General features: G+C 34.3%; 1 long non-coding RNA gene across 1 annotated transcript; it reads left to right on the forward strand.

Annotated features, from left to right (window-relative positions):
* Positions 1 to 529: 529 nt before the first annotated feature.
* On the forward strand, positions 530 to 2,863 carry LOC148575558 (uncharacterized). The gene is made up of 3 exons (XR_015902730.1): positions 530 to 750; positions 1,982 to 2,096; positions 2,322 to 2,863. It is a non-coding gene; the product is annotated as an uncharacterized LOC148575558 (long non-coding RNA).
* Positions 2,864 to 18,467: the final 15,604 nt, after the last annotated feature.

Genomic DNA, 18,467 nt, shown 5'->3' on the forward strand with positions numbered 1-18,467 from the left:
CACTAGGTTCGTCGTGGTCGTTCGTAATCCTCATGGTTCATCGTTCTCGAGGTCCCTCGATCCCTCGTTCGCCAATGTTTGCTTTCCAGTCCTGTTTCGCAGCTCTTTGCCGTCGTCCATCATCGTGTTTGTCGCCAGCTCACCGTTTTCGAAGGTCTATGCTCTGTTCGTGGCTCACTGTAATAGTGTAATGACATTGTTCAGTTTTTTGCTCTGTTCATAAGGGTTATTGATCTTTGAATTATTCTTGAATGATTTGTGTTTTCAATTTTTCATTCATTGATTAATTGATTGTTGATTACCTCTTACTGCTGTTTGTGATTATTCATTGTAAATATGTTGTTGTCCTGCTGTCCTATGTGCTTTTGTGGCTTAATTGTGATTAGATTGTGCTGTTTGTGATTATTTCATCCTATATTATTGTTAGTTAATTGGTTTTAATTTTGTTCCTGGGGTTTGAATTTCTTCTCCAAACTCCCCGGTTGCCTTTGCTTCCTCTGTCTTGGTCCAGAGATTCCATCTCCACAGGTTTTTTTATTACTATTTTATTTTAATTAACGAGATTAAAGTGGATGTACTATAATTGCTTGAGGTGTGTGATATATTTGATTAATGTGAATGAAGAACACTAGGTTGAGTTGATTTGAATTGAATCATGGATAAGAGCATGTTAACTGGTTTGGAATCACTTTCAGAAGCTGATCAACAAAGAATGGCGTCCATGATGTAACAGGTTCAAATCCATGATAGGTACTTCCTCTTCACTCTATCTGTTAACTAATTCCATGTATTTTGATTTGATTTGTGTGTAAATTAATTTAATTTGTTTTGGATTATGAGTGGATGAGAAGCTAAAGGATGGTGCATGGTCTTATGTAGAGCTTGCTAGAGAGTGAGTGATATGAGGACATATGTTTTAATACTTTCAATTATTCAATAGTCTTATATCTATACATATATTTCCTTGCCTTTTGATAGCAATACATAAAAAAATCAAACTAAAAAGTAATAAAAAGTAATAAGTGTATGCTTTTTTAATAGTTTGGCATATAAATGCACTTAATTCTCTTCTGTTTTATAAATAGTAATTAAATATGTCATATAAGAAACTGAGTTAAGTGTATTTAGAATATTATTTGTGCACTTCTTTGGCTGTACAATTTATTCATCCGTTCTAAATATGGATGCCAGTTTAAGTGCCTCACAAAACTTCTGAGACAATATATAGAGAAAAACTTTTCTTCCTATGAGGAAAAATGGAGAATATAAATAAGAGGCAGTGATATAATTTTTGCACTTTGCTTAATAATGGAGCATAAAATAAGGTAAACAATAGTATGGTCGAAAATAACAGCAGAAGCTAAATCCTTAAGGTAATGTTCTGCAGAGAAAACTTTTCTTTTAGGCAGCATATACTAGATTCAAAAAATATCCATAGGTACTCTAGCAAGAAAACTTACTAACATTTTCAGTACATAAAATTCTCATAGAAAAAAATGAAGCGAACAATTAACTATATCAAAATCCTTCATATTGAAAGCAAACACACAGAGACAAACACAGAGACAAAGCAGATTAAACTGCAGCACTAATGGTTTTTAATTCTCATACCTAAGAGAATTACTTTCTGAATGGTGCACTCATTAATTAACAATTGAGTAAAATAATTGATAAAGTGAAGCCAATGAGCATGAATTAAAAGACCACATCCACAGGCTTTTTCTCTATTTAGAATATTATTTGTGCACTTCTTTAGTTGTACAATTTATTCTTAGAAGTTTGTTACATTAGATATTCCTTTTACTGCTGAAAATATATTAAAACTTAATTTTTATGTTGATTTTTTTTATATTTTTGATGCCTTGACTGCATTATAACTTGTGAATTTCATTTCCTTTTTGATATTCAATATTTTGAAAAATTGCCATGGTTTATAATCTATTGCTACTTGCCTTTTTCATGTTTAATCTGTGTGATTTAGAGATATTTTAGAGTTGACTAAGGCTTTTAACGTGAAAGAGGCTGAGGCAAAGGCATATATATTTGAGATCCAGATTACTTTCCTTTCTCCAATACTGAATGAACGGCAAAAGTGAGTGAGTATGGTCTTAACACTTCTCTTTTCAAATGATTGTTTTCTTAATTCCAAATTATTGGTTAAGCATATCAAGATATGCAGACATAGAACCATTATCTAATGAATAGCTAGGATTTTGCACCTAAATAGAATAGCTAGTATTCTTTATCGTTTCTCCATAACTTCTTTCCTTTCACGTGTTAGTGTCCTTATGTTTGCTAATAAAAACATTTCTTTCCACCAGACTTCAATTGATGCTGCAAACTATGACGGGGTGATGTTACTGGGTGGAAGAGCGCCAGAGTATCTTGCTCATGATCATCTTGTTGTGGCACTGGTGATCAAGTTTTTCAGTTCTGGAAAAGCACTTGCTTCCATTTGCCACGGACAGTTGATTCTGGTGGCTACAGGTGTAGCTAAAGATCACAAGTGCACTGCTTTTCCTCATGTTAAACCGGCATCGGTTGCCTCTGGGGCTCATTGGGTTGAACCAGACACCATGGCAGCAATAGTGGTGGATGGTAATCTCATTACTGCCGCCACTTATGAAGGGCACTCTGAATTTATTCAGCACTTTGTAAAGGCACTAGCAGGCAACATAAATGGCTCCAACAAAAAAATTCTCTCTCTTTATAGGGTATGTTCAAATGATTTCCAGGCACACAACTGATAGGGACTTAGTACTCAGGGCACTAAGGTCTTTGTTTATTCACTTTTCTTTTATTTATTTTAATTTTAGACTTATTAATTTGTAATCCTCTTTATATTCATTGATACATGGAAATTAGTAGTTTAGACTTTAGACATGTTTCATTTTTTTTTTCTATTGTTGAATGATTGTTCAATTGGATAGTTAGATCTATTGTTTTATGTACTAATATACTGTAGCATTATAGTGCTTGTGAATCTTTAGAATGTATTTACATATTGTGCTTTTGCTAGAATATTTTTTAATTTAGTATAATTGTGTATTTATTTTTATTTCATAATATTTAATTTATTTAATTAAAAATACAGAATTATATATGTAATCATATTATTAAATATTATGTTGTACAAAATATTATTAGAATATATATATATATATATATATATATATATATATATATATATATATATATATATATATATATATATATATATATATATATATATATATATATATATATATTCATTGGGTTACGAAGTAAGATTCGGCTAGCTTTTAGCTTGGAGTGGAGTAGCCAGGAAGAGGCACCGAGGGAAACCTCGACCAGAAGATCAGCTAACCTAAGCGCCCACGAAGAGAGATTTCGAATAATGAAAAAAGTAGGTAGTAGGCTTGCGGCGACTAAGCGCGGGGCGAACCTTTTGAGACCTACTATATATATATATATATATATATATATATATATATATATATATATATACAGAAAATTAAAAAAAAAAAACAATGAGGGACCTAAGGCTACACTTATAAAAAGTAGTCATGGTATACAATGTGGCTACGCTTTACAGGTGATGCAGTAGCATTGAAAAGCGTAGCCTATTCTGGTAAAAATGCAAGCAAAAAAGTGTAGCCTTTGGTCCTAGACAGCATCACTTGAAAAGCGCACCCTATTCCCAAATGCCAAAAGCGTAGCCCTTAGTGCAGAAAAGCGTAGCCTTTGGGAATAGGCAACGGCCGAATAGGAATCACCCAAAAAAGCGTAGCCGTAGCCCAGAAAGCGTAGCCGTAGCCTAAGGCATCATTTTTTTTCACTTTTAGCTACACTTTTCAAGTGTACCTGAATGGGTGTTTTTCTTGTAGTGAGAGCATGTTATAAAGGCAGTAAATTTCCAAAGAAGTGGTAATCCCAAGATAAAGAGATAAAAAGAGAGGAAATTTGATAGGTAAATTTCGGATAAAAAACAACACCTAAAACACATTGCTAACTTAAATATTAGAGTATCTTGCAAGTTGTTCCTGGTCTGATTCTACTTTCACCAAAGTTAGAATGTCCGATCTTTTCAATTCACCAATTCATGATCTCTACACTACTTGATACGAATATTATCCCTCACTATCAGTCACTCTATTAAAAAATTTTTCGATTATTGATGGATTTTGGGTGATGGATCTTTTCATCAATTTAACCACGGAAAAATTAAAACACAATTTTTTTAAAAAAATTTAATAACGGATAAACTGTTCCGAAAACTATACTAATGGAATAAGGTTTCATTATGTCCACAGATGGCTCTTCGAAAATGGTAGCATCGTCAACATTACAATAATTGATTTAAGGAGAATCACATAATATGATATTTATTTTATTTTGTTTTGTAAAAAACCCTATTATTCATAAATTAGTCCATTGATCTCATTGAAAAGCATGCCGTTTTGATCTCAAAGACAGATCAATACACATTGATTCTCTTAGATTATGTGAATGTCAGTAGTCCATCTAGCTACCCCCATGCATCTATCAAGCTTATTGGGAGCAAACAAAATATTAGTAGGGGAAGTCAATGAAATATTTGTACAATGCGTACAATGGAAGTTTAGGGAGTATTAGATATAACCATTAATGTTACATTTTTCTATCAGCTTATGCTTTTGGGATGAGTGGTTGCATGACATAGCATTAAAACTTTAAATCTGAAAGGTCAAGAGTTCGATCTTTGGTGAACTCTAAAATGTTAACTCATAACACATTGTACACTTAGACCATTGACTCCCTAGCAGTACTCGTAACTTTTTTATCTTTTTTATTTTTTCCTCTTTCTTCCTTCTAATACTATATAATTTCATCCCTCACTACTAGAATTTTTTGGATTATTGACGAATTTTAGTGAGGATCTTTTCGTCAATAATTAGCGATAGAAAAATCCTAAATTTTAGTGATGGATAAACTGTTTCGTCACAAAATTTGTTGCTATATCACCGCACCATATAATGGCAAGTTCAGAAACTTTAGTTAGTGAGGGATTTTACGAAATGAAAAATTTATTGCTAAATTGACAAATTAAAACGATATTGTGTAATATGTAGTAACGACGAATTTGTTCTAAGAATCCATTACTAATTAGTTGTTGTCAAACAATGCGTTTCTATAAGAAAAAAATTAACGATGGAATTTTAGATTTTTGTCGCTAAAAGTCCGTTACTAATGCGATTAAAAAAGATAATTAAATTAATTTGTAATATATTGAGCTTAATTATTAATTAAGAACTTTCGGTCACTAGTAAATTTAAAATTAATACTAGATTAGGGTTTTAAATTTAGGATTTTAGTATTACTAATATTGAAGAATTTGAAATTATCAATATTTTGAAATTTGTTCACTACTTTCTTCTTTTGAAAAATTCTAATATATAATGTTTTCGAACAACTTTATTTCTTAAAACGAAATATATAGATGTATCATCAATTTCCACCACCAAATACTTTTTCTTGTTCCCCACTTCAGTTTCTATGGTTTTGGACTAAAATTGAATATTAGAGGGCTACATTAATTTATAGGGAACACTCAGATAAAAATGTCTAAAACGTCTTTTTTTTAAAATATTTTCTAATAATTAAAATTTAATACGTATAATCAATTAAACCGTGTTAATTTTTGTCAAAATTAAGCCAGACAAATTAATTTGACCGAAGAAATGGTGAACTAAATTTTGAACTGGTCTAAATTAATATTATTTTTTTATAGAAAATGACTACAATACCCCTATTATAGAAAATGACTAAAATACTCCTATTATATATATTAATTTTGAGAATCCTAAATTTTAGTCATTTTTTTTTTGCCGTCATAGGATTAGGATTTAGAGTTTTTAAAATTTATATATATAATAAGGATATTTTAGTTATTTTTTATAATAGAGATATTATAGTCATTTTTTTATAAAAAAATATTAATTTAGACCAATTCAACATTAATTTATTAGTTTTTCGACTAAACTGATTTGTCCTGTCTAGTTTTAATAAAAATAACACAATTTAATCGATTATATGTGTTAAATTTTAATTATTAAAAAATATTTTAAAAAAAAGACGTCTTTGACATCTTTATCTTAGTGGCTCCCTAATTTATATTGGGACACATTAGGTAGGACTTAACGATTGTACAATGTTCAAATATAAATTCCAAAAATAATAATAATTAATAAAAATCACACCACACAAGAGTTGCAATGCGCATATACAGAGAAAGCACCGACAAGTATACACATATGAGAACTGTAACCACGACTCCATTGACGATTGCAACCACATTCTTAGAAACACTAACTTTTACGTTTGTGCACTACTTCGATAAGGAAAAAAAAAACAAAAGAAAAAAAAACCCAAAGAAAGCAATTTAAACATGTTTATTTGGTATGATGGAAAATTAAACTCATTATTAGTATGCTTTGTCGAATACCTTGTGTCCGTCAAAAGGTATTTTTATTGATTTTTTTATATAATATGATATACACAAAAAAGAATTATAGTTCAATAGTCGAAAAAATCTTAAAGTAATTTGAAAGAACCAAGTCCAATTTAAAGATGATTTTTATCATGAATATAAGGGTTAGTTTTCTATTTCAAGTGTCTTTTTAGGGCCAAATAAAACTCAGGTGAAAGACTCTAAGCCTCTAACATGTTGAAATTAAAAATACAAAGCATATTATTTTTTTTATCAAGTACAAAGTAAAGTATAAGCCTTGCATTAAAAAAAAATTTTTTTTTATGAGTAAACGAGGCCTGAGTTCCAAAAAAGCAAAAAGGTGTGAAGGCAGAGTGGAAGGAAAGGAATATCAAGAATTGTTGAAAAGTAGAATGAAAGAAGATGAATTAAAGAAGCTATCCAAAGAAGCACAGAATAGAGAACATAAATTTGTGGGTTAGCATGTTAATTCGAGTGAGAACGTATACTATGTAAAATTAGCAAGTGATGAAGATTAAGATGAAAGAACACAAGTACATGCAGATCTGGAAACACAACTAGTAAAAAAGTTGGAATTGAAGTTGAATTTGAAAAGAAAACGAAAAAACAAACAGGTGCTAATGCTTACATACAAGGAATGGACGGAGGAGCAAGAGAACAGAGAGCCCAAGAAATTGAAGAATAACAACACTGCTCTGGACATAGGGGAGTATGAGTTATCTATGCATGTTTCTGGTCAGATTAAGGGAATACAAATGGCTGAGGAGGCGAGTCTTAACATGCCCCAACCTCAGCCATGAGTATCATTAGCTGGAATTGTTGGGGAATAGCGGCTGTCCCGAAAATTTCTGAGTTATATGATCTATATAAAAAAGTAAAGCCGCTCATAGTGTTTTTAATGGAAACTAGGGCCAGTCAAGAAAAAATGAATAGGATAAGAAGAAGGCTTAATTTTGACAATATGTTTGTTATGGAAATCTAATACTAATATCAATATTTATGAGTGGTGTGATAACTATATTAAAGCTAATATTTATATTAATAATGATCTGAAATGGCAAGGTGTTTTCGTGTATGGTAATTTAGTTTTCCAAAAGCGAAGAAAACTATGGCAGGAGCTTACGATAAGTAATATGAGTAAGGAAGAACCTCAAGCTTATTTGGGGGACTTCAACGATATTTTAAGTCAAGATGAAAAGGTAGGCATTCATCCATAACCAAGAATTTATTTAGAAACTTTCAGAAGGTTTGTAGATGATAATGGTTTAATGGATGTTGACCTTAGAAGCAGTAAGTATACATGGTTTAGTAATCCAAGAAATAACTTTATCACTAGGGAAAGACTAGATATGGTGTTAGTAAATTGGAAATGGCTGCAAATATACCAGAATGTTATTCTAAAAGCTTCTTCGGCTGTAAGTTTGGACCACTGTGCCTTAATTTTGGAAACACAGCTGCGAGTTCAGATAAAAAAAAATTTAGGGTTGAGACTTTTTGGGCAGATCATGAGAAGTGCAAAGGGGTAATCAAGAGGAGTTGGCAACTGGATGACGGAAATAGAAATTATTGGAATCAATTCACAAGAAAGAGAAATAGATGCAAAAGGGAGTTGACAGAGTGAAGCAGAAGGAAGTTTAAGAGAGTAGAGAAAGAAATAGAAAGAAAGAAAATAGAGTTACATCAAATTCAGGAGGTCGATATGACGGAAAGAGATCTTAGAAGAGAGAGAGAGAACTGAAGAACCAAATATCAAAACTTTGGAAACAAGAGGAAAAATATTGGGGACAAAGATCAAGGCTGAAATGGTTAAAATGGGGTGACAAAAATACAGCCTTCTTTCATGCAACAACAATTTAGAAAAGAATTAGAAATAGAATTGACAATTTGAGAGATGAGACAGGACAGTGGATACAAGGAGAAGTAAATATAATGAGGTTAGTAGAAAGACATTTTACTAAGTTGTTTACTTCTAAAGGGGATAGGAACCTAGAAGAGTGCGTAATGAGGAGCTAATGGCAAAGATCAATGAGAAAATTAAGGAGGCTATTTTTAGTATGGGTGGCTTAAAAGCTCCGGACCCAGATGGATTAAATGGGTTATTTTTTCAACAACATTGGGATATTTTAAGTAAAGAAGTGTGGGGAGTAGTTAAACAATTTTTTGAAGACGGTATCATACCGGAGGACTTAGGAAAAACAATTGTTGTTTTGATTCCCAAAATGAGTTAATAGAAAAGCCTGAATCACCTTAGACCCATAAGCTGTTGTAATTTTGTGTATAAGATTGTAACAAAGATCTTCGTGGGGAGGTTAAGAAAAGTGCTAGATATTATCATATCTCCGATTCAGAGTGCCTTTGTAAAAGGAAGACTCATACAAGATAATATAATAATAGTACAAGAAGCGTTTCACAAATTAAACAGAAAAGGAAATCTTGGAAGCAAAGACATAGCCATCAATTTGGATATGAATAAGACCTATGATAGATTGGAATGGAACTTTTTGCAAAGGGTCATGGAAGAGTTCAGTTTTAATAATGAATGAGTGAAGTTGATGATGAGCTGTGTGAAAAGTGCTAGTTATAGATTCAAAATAAATGAAAAATTATCTACCAAGATCTACCCTCAAAGAGGTCTCAGACAAGGAGATCCTCTATCATCCTATCTCTTTATTTTGGCAGCTAAAAGCTTTAGTATTCTCATGGATAAGGCGATGAGTGATAATCTAATTTCTGGAATTAAGTTAGCTCCAACAGCACCAGTCATTACTCATCTATTATTCGTTCATGATCGTATAATTTTTGCAGGGGCACAAGAAGAGGAGATTTATGAACAAATTCATATTATAAACAAATATACAGAGGCATCAAGACAAAGAATCAACACTGAGAAGTCCAGGTTGATTTTTGGAAGTCAGATACCTATTCAGAGTAGGGTGAACATTGAAGAGATCACCAGAATGGCATCGTGGGAAGATCCTGGAAGATACCTACGGTTACCAGCGAGATGGAGAAGATCCAAGAATAGGGCATTGGAGTGGATACAGGAGAAGATACTAAACAAAATCTAAGGATGGAAAGAGAAATTATTAAATCAAGCTGGAAAGGAAGTTTTGATAAAAGCAGTAATACGGGCAATTCCAGTCTACGCCATGAACGTCATTAAATTCCCTAAATCCTTTTGCAAAAGAATTGAAGCAGCAATTGCCAGATTCTGGTAGACAAATAATGGAAAGGAAAGAAGCATTCATTGGAAGAGTTGGACAAAAATGACTAAAAATAAAATAAACGGAGGCTTGGGATTTAAAGATTTAGAATGCCAAAACGTAGTACACTTGGCTAAACAAGCATGGAGGCTACTAAAAGAGGAGGATGCAATATGGATTCAGATATTAAAGGCCATTTATTACCCTAACTGCAGCCTATGGGAGATGGGAGAAGGAAGAAACGCATCATGGATATGGAAGAGCATGTTGGAGGGAAGAGATTTTCTCAGAAGAAAGGGTAGGTGGAGTGTAGGGAGTGGAGCGGAGATAGATATTTGGGAAGATAATTGGATGGTAGAAACAGAAAAATTGGGGAGATACGGAGAAGGACGAATCAGAAAAGTGAGTGAGTTAATAAGAGATAGGGAGGGCTGGGACGCGAACAAAATTCAAGGCATATTTCCTGGTAACGTAGCTAAACTAATAATCAGAACACCCATCAGTCTGATCAATAAAAAGGATCATTTTGTTTGGCCGTATAGAAACGATGGATAGTACTCATTGAGAACAGGTTACCATTCTGCGAAGGAGGAGAAAGATACAAAGGAAGAGAGAAAATTTAGCAAAGCTTCGACAAGTCAGAATTTGAGGGAGGTTTAGGAGACTATTCGGAGATTACTGGTGCCACAAAAAGTTAGAATATTTTTATGGAAAGCAGTGCACAGAATTTTGCTAGTGAATACGAACTTGTATCAGCGAAAAAGTGCAATAACACCCTCATGCAGCATATGCCAGGAAGAGGATGAAACTATTGAATATGCGTTATTATTGTGTCCATGGACTAGAGCGGTGTGGTTCGGATCTAGCTTTCAAATTGTGCCTACGGCCTATAATGTGAGATCTTTTGGAAAATGAATGATGGATACAATTGAGAAAATCAAGAGTGAGACAGGGAAGGAACAGGATAAAATTTTGTGTAACTTGGAATGTGTCTGTTGGTGCATATGGAAAGCGAGGAATCAGCACATATTCCAGCAAATAAAAGTCAATCCAGAAAAGGTAATAATCTATTCAGAGCATCTAGTAGCTGAATTTCATAATGCAACAGAGGGATTCAATATAGAAAACAAACCAAGGGCAGGTAGGAACGGTGAGAGGAAGAGAATTACCTGGAGGCCTCTGCCAAACAATAGGTTGAAGGTGAACACAGATGCGGCTTTCCAAAGGGAAACAAGCACGGTAGCTTTAGCAGTGGTAGTTAGAGACTGGCAAGGAAAAATCATCAGTGGGACAACATTAACATTCAGGACAGCATCAGCATTAGTAGTAGAAGCTCAAGCATACAGAGAGGCACTCATTCTCATTAAAAATCTACAAATAGCGAATTGCATAATTGAAACAGATTGCTTACCTCTGGTTCAAGTAATTAAGGCAAAAATGCTTATAGCGGAAGCAGACGCAATCATCAGAGACATTCTCCAACTGCTGGATGAGGCTCCAGATGTGGGAGCTACCTGGACTCCAAGAGAAGGCAACAAATTAGCTCACCAACTGGCAGCGATGGTAGTGGAGAATGAACTACAGAGACAGCGGACAATTAATCCACCTATTCAAGCCAGAAATACAATCAAAATAGAAGTAGGATTCACAACACTTCAGCATAATCAGTGTATACAAAATCAAGTCAACGAGGTTTCAATTTCAACCAGCCATCAAGGATTTCAAATAGAAGAGCGGTTACTTGAGAGGGTGGAAACGAAAACCCGAGACAGGCAAGAAGCTGAAGGGGAAGAGCGGTTTCGACCCATAACAATGCACTGGCCTACCAACGAGATCCACAAGGAAATAATCGACATAGAGAGGAGGGACCGAGGTGGGAGCATCGAGGGACTTACTGCTTGGTGGAAAGCTTGGCGGCAGAGGAGCAGTGGGGGCCACAACACTATTGAAATACGAGGAGCTTCATGGCAGACTCAATTGCATTCCAAGGACAGTGGAGTGATTCGCTGTATGGCGTATGGCGGGAGGAAATGGGTTGCAGATAAAGGAGCCGTCATTGAAGGTGAGGATTATGATTCTCAATTTCAGCGAGGCGCGTCTTCGGCGCGGTGCGGCAGCGGCAGAGTTCAAAGGGAAAACCTTCGGATTCGGGTTGACGACAACATCGAGGAAGGAGGAATTCGGCCCCAGCTCCATGCATCAAGTCTCCGGTATTTTGATGGAAGCTCTGGTAACAATGGGAGATTCCTCAGAGACTGAAAACGAGGAAGACAAGATTAGGTTCCATTAGGGTCGGGCTCCAAGTGGGTTGGGTTGCGGGGCAAATCGGTTCTATTTGTTAGGCCGGGTCAGTTTCTCCGGCCCAAGGCCACGTCCAAAAAAAAGAGAAGGCTATAGCTAAGAGGTGTAACGGGTTCAAATTCTAGCTATGTCTAAGAAGTTAATATATGGAACCCATTAGGAAAGTGAAGGGGTGTGTGTGTAAAGGTACTTGACCAAAAAAAAGGCTATAGGAGTTCACTAATAGCTATTACCCTATCGGACTCATCATGAAGTAACTTGCGTAACTCTTTTGGAGGTGTGTTTAAAAAAGTAAAGCTCCTTATATCTCTTGTACTTCTCTTTGCTAGCCAATCAGCACAAAGGTTGGCTTCTCTATTAGTGTGCAGGATCACAATCTCCCAAGATTTTTCTTCATTTGAATTATTTCCTTCATTATCAAACTGTGACAGAGGAACTCCTCTTCTAGCTCCCTCACTACGTTCCAAACTTCAATCGAGTCCATCTTTACATGTACTCTTCTCATGCCCAAGTCATTTGCCATTTTTAAACCGTGCAAAACTCTCCATAGTTCTGCCTGGGCTGAATTCATATCAACTAATGCTGCCGTAAACCCTCCAACCCCGCTCTCCATTTGTTGTTTTGATCAGGCCCCCACATCCAGCTCTGTTGCCTCCATCTTTAACGGATCCGTCGACATTAAGCTTCACCCATCCTATTGGAGGTTTTCTCCAACCCAACTTTCTCGAATCTGGCTTCTTCCTCTCAGTACAAATGTAGTACTTCTGGTAAGCCCTTTTATAATTGTTTATGCTTTCTTGAATAATTAGCACTAGATTTATGGTCTTCTATAATTTGGGTTGTGGACTTCTTGATTTCTCCATCTCCATAATAGCCAGTATCCCACCATGAATTCATCCTTCCAATTGTTTTGCGATTTTCTTCCCAAGTCTTGACTCAAGTTGACTTTAATCCACATTCTCAAAGATGCAGTAAAAAAGGATGGCAGAGCACATAGTTGTACAATTCCGGGCCAAAGGATTGTCGCCGTTGGATAGTCTCGCACAGCGTGCAGGATGGTTTCTTCCACTTGATCACATTTATGGTAGAAGGGAGAGGTCCTCAAGAATTTGGCTTTCCTTGCAGCCGTGAGTAATTTTCCATGCATCATTTGCCACATGAAGGTGCGAAGTCTCTTAGGGCCCTTCCATTTTCATATGTTTCTCCATATTATGTGTTCTAGTTAGGTGTCTGTTGATAGAATTTTATATGTTTTTATGGTAAACTCTCCATGTGTTGTGTGTTTCCAACTTACGGTATCTAATTGATTTTCAATTTTAGGGGGGGGTTAGCTCCTTAATCTTTTGAATAACACTGTTGGAAAGGTATTCTTCCACTTTTGGTAGTTCCCACTCTCCCCTTTCATTCACAAAAGAAACAAATTTTCTCTTCATCATATTTCTAGGGATATGTTTTGTGCTCTCATTGGCAATGCTTTTTATGTCTGGAACCCATGGGTCTCTCCAAAAATTGAATTTAATCCCATTTCCATTCTCCAGATGCAGTTCTCTTTTACTGTTTCACTAACTCCCTCTAGAGAGAGGAGTGGTTTCACATCCCAATTTGCTCTTCTAGCTTAGTATAGTCTTCATCCTTTTTATGTGTTAGCATCCGAACCCATAGCGCTCTTGGCTCATTAATGAGTCTCCATACAATTTTCAATAAGAAGGTAGTATTCATCTCTTACATTCTTCTAAATCGGATGCATCCTTGCCCCTTAGGGAGGCACATAGTGCTCCATCCTACATGGTGCATTCTTCATTGGTTGTCGCAGTCCCCCATATGAATTTTCTTTGTTCCTTTTCAACTTCTCTCCATATGTCTACAGGTAGTTTAGCATGTTGCATATCGTAATTCGTAATAGGATTTAGGACCGATTTAGCAAGAGTAACTCTTCGTGTGAAAGAGAGACACTGACTCTTCCACCCTTTTAGCTTGCCTTGAACCCTCTGTAGAATATGTTTGAAGTTATATTTACCTCTCCCATGATTAGAAAGCATCGCACCAAGATACTTTTCCAAACTCTGGTTCACCTGAAATTGGCAGATCTGCATAATCTTCTTCTGAGCTTCTTGCGGCACATTGTTGGAGAAGACAATAGCCATTCCCCCCCCCCCCATTAACTTTCAGACTTGAGGCTGTACAGAATTTATTTAAGACAGTTAAAATAGTGTTAATCTGGTCCACACTAGCTTCTGCAAACACAAATAAATCATCTGCAAAAAGCAAGTGCGAGATTGTTAGTCCCCTTCTTTCCACCGTTAAAGGTCTCCATATTTCCTCGTCAACACACTCTTCAATTAGCTGGTACAATTTGTCCATGACTATGACAAATAGGTAAGGAAAAATGGGATCCCCTTGCTGAAGTCCTCAAGAGGGTTTAAAATCTTCTGTTTTCGCACCATTCTATAACAAATTATATAAAATTAAAGTCACAAAATGCTTTATGATATTGATAAGCTCATTTGATAAACCAAATTTCTCTGGCACATTTTGAGAAAAGATCGTCTTACTCTATCATACGCTTTCTCAAAGTCGAATTTGATAGCCATGTAGCCTTTCCTTCCTTTCATCTTATGCATGATGTGGGTTAACTCCTTAGCTATTAGTATATTATCCTGTATCTTTCATCCAAGAACAAAGCTAGCTTGTAGTGGGGCAATCCTGTCCTTGAGAGTTGGTTTAATCCGTTCCACAATTATTTTAGAGATTCCTTTGTAGCTTACATTGCACAATGAGATCGACCTGAAATGGGTTATAAAATCCGGGGCTTGGACTTTAGGGATCAAAGTAATAAGGGTGTTATTAAGACTCCCAATGTTCTCAGGTTCTCTCCAACATTTATACACCTGATCAAACACATTACTCTTTAAACATTCTCATTGTTCTTTATAGAAAGATGCTGTAAATCCATCAGCCCCTGGTGCTTTCCAAGCTCCTATACTAAAATAGGCTCTTCTGATTTCTTCCTGAGTAGGGGTCTGGCTGGAGTTTCTCCTTATATCTTTCTTCAAGGGAGGGAAGGTTTTAGAGCATCCAAGAGGGGGTGTATGTTGTTTATCTCTTCAGCATATAGACCCTTAAAAAAGGTGACAACAAAGTTAACAAGCTGTTCCGCATCCTCCATCCAATCCCCTCTTTCACCTCTCAGCTTTATAACTTTATTCTTTCGTCTTCTTATCAAAGTCTTGGCATGATAATACTTAATATTTCGATCTTCTTCAACCACCCATTTCTCCCTTGATTTCTGTTGCCACAAAACCTCCTCCTTATCAAGTAGCTCCTCTAGCTCCTTGCTAAGTTTTTTTTCAAGCTCTTTTAAGAAAGGATTATTAGCTTGGGCTTGAGCTCTTTTGAATACCACCAAGCCTGTTTAGCAATCTGTGCTTCTACCTTCCCACATGCCAAAAAATCTCTTTGTTCCACTCCTTTAAATCTTCTGTCAAGGCTGCTAGCGCGGTGTTTAAATTTTCTCCCCTTCTCCATTTTTTTATTACAAATTCATTAAATACCAGGTGGAGATTCCATATCGCTTCAAAACAAAACAGCTTTTCCTTTCCATTCTGAATCTGCGGTTCAATGGTAATGAAAAGAGGGTGGTGGTACAAGTTCGTCCTAATCAGAACGTCAACCCTAGCTTCCCCAAAACACCTCCTCCAATTCGCATTTGACAATGCACTGTCCAGGCGGTTAAATACTCTTTCTAGCCCTTCCCATTTAAGTCGCCTTCAAGTGAACCTTGAGCCCACAAAACCAATATCGATGAGACAACAATAATTAATCCTTCCCTTGAACCTCCTACAAGCACCAGCATTAATTCTTGCTCCCCCTTTCTTTTCAGTGTGGTAGGATATCTCATTAAAGTCTCCTACCAAAAGCCATTTCCCGTTCATACAGCCAGCAATGGTTTTAAGCTCTCTCCAAAGTATACATCGGTTCCTTTCTTGCGGGCTGGCATAGATGGCTTTTAGAAACCAGCTCTTTTCATTAGGAACACACACTTCTACATGTATAAACTGATTTTGCTGATTTAAAACTCTAATCACCAAGTTTGGATTTTTTCACAAAATCCAAATACCCCCACTAAAGCCTATAGCTTCTTGTATAATACTAAACTCAAAACCACACCTTCTGATAACATTTTGGGCTTGCTCTCCATTACATCTGTTTTCTTGTAAGATAACAATATCAGGCCTATGCATGGATTCTAACGAACTCCTTGAGGCAGTGAAAAAAAGCCAAGCTCACTGCCCCTCTGCAATTCCAAGAAAAGATAATCATTTGGATAAGGGTGAAGAAAAGGAGCTTACTGCTCAAGTTGCATCTCTTTCCCTTCCAAGGATATCTCTGCTCCATTGACTTGACTCTCTTTCATAATCAGGTTTTCCTCCCCCTTCTGGAGCAATCATTCTTTCCTCTTATCTTATTTGATTTTCTACCTGTGCATTCTCTTTATACTGCTTCATTGCTTTCATCATCACTTCTGTGTCTATTGAATACAGATCGGGTGGCTTTATTTTCTTTTGTATCATCTGGTCTTCTTCCATGAAAATAGTTTCATGCATTATCGCTCCTTCCACGGGAGAACATTAGTGGTCATGGAGGGATGCTTGCAATTTGTCCATAATGTCGAGGTTCAATATGGCTTGCTGTTGAGTATTTTGGTTATCACATGGGTTTTGTTTGTGTAGGTATTTTGGTTGGGTAAGTCGAGTTGTATCTTATGATGCTGCATCATATGATGGGCTAGGGCTGGTTTGAATTTTGTCATTATTTGGTGGTTTTTTTTTTTTTTTTTGTCATGTGGGTTGGGCTCCCTATGAGAAGAAACATAGGTTAAATTGTTCTGATTTGGGATGGGTTGGGTCAAGGCTTTTGTGAGGTTGGCTGTTCCCTACTCATTGTATCGAGTTCTCCAATAGGGGTCTGGGTTGTAAATGGTTATCTTTTTGGGTAAGTTTAGTATGGTTATTAGCAACATCTATCTCTTGGTGGCCAGCATTCAAATCATTGGGATTCTCATTTTCCAACACAGTATACCTTGTATCTGCCACTTTCGGGTAATGCTACTGTGCTAAAGGAAAAAAAATAGGAAAATTTTTTTCTCATGTGTTGAAGAGACGTCGCACTAGAGTAAAAATGATGCGTGTTACTATTGCTTCTACATTCGTAGACAAATTCTGTGTCAAAGCAGAATGAGTAAAATATGTTAATATCATAAATGTTAATTACATTAGATTAATTTATTTTTAATGATGATCATTTATTTGTTGGACTTTATTGGTTTTGTAAAGCATTCAGCTTTAGATTTTTTGTGAATAATATCTAGCAGATAGAAATTGGTCCATAAAATAATAAATTAAAATAATAATAATAACAACAATATTATCCTTCTAAAATAATAATAATAATAATAATAATAATAATAATAATAATAAGAAAGAGTTAGGTATCACCATCCAAATCTTTCTTTTTTTGCCGAAATTTTTATTTATATATATTCTCATATATTTAACTTGTATAATAATAAAAAAATAAAGATATTTTTATTTTTTAAAAAAATTATTCAAAATTAAATACTAGTATTATTTACACTATATTTTTTATTTTTTATTTTATATTTTTTTATGAAATTAGTAGATGAAAGTCTATTGGATAATTAAAATTTGTGTTAAAAAATTTTGATTTTGTTAAATTAGATGAAATGTATTTAAAAAAAAAAAAAAATATATATATATATATATATATATATATATATTTAACAAAACCAAAATGTTCCGGCAAAAACTTTAATTGTTCAATAGATTTTCATCTAATTTTATAAAAAAATATAAACTCAAAAATAAAAAGAGACAGAGTAAAGATAACATTAGTCATTAGTTTTGAATAAATTTTTTTTTTTTGAAACAGGACGAATCTAAAAGAGAGCAAGCATATTTTTTTAAACAAAGTTAATAATTTTAAGTATTTAAAGTTATTATATATTATATAATTTTATTTAAAAAATAGAGTAAGTAATTATCTTAGATAAATAATTAAATTATTAAACTTAAAAACAAATAATAATCCTTAAATTGAGATAAATATTATTTCTAATATTTTTTGATTAAATAAATTTCTAAAATCTTTAAAATTTAAACTTTTTTCTTTTTAAATATTTTTTCTCTTAATTTTCACACGTATTATCATATAAAAATATTTTAATATTTATAATAACTAAAAAATCTTTATATATTATAGTACATGCATGAAAGTAAATTATTTTAAAATTTGTTTATTTTTTTCGTGATATTAAAATTATAACATATTAAATAAATTCATTAAAATAATTATATTTTATATATTTTATTCAAGAATATATTTTAAATACATATAACAAAGTTATTAGAATAATTTATTTATATTATTTTATAGCATATTTGTTTATGATATAAAGTATAAAAATATAACTTACT

The sequence above is a fragment of the Arachis ipaensis genome, chromosome B1 (assembly GCF_059453495.1).
Source record: "Arachis ipaensis isolate K30076 ecotype BB chromosome B1, ASM5945349v1, whole genome shotgun sequence".
NCBI classification, from domain to species: domain Eukaryota; kingdom Viridiplantae; phylum Streptophyta; class Magnoliopsida; order Fabales; family Fabaceae; genus Arachis; species Arachis ipaensis.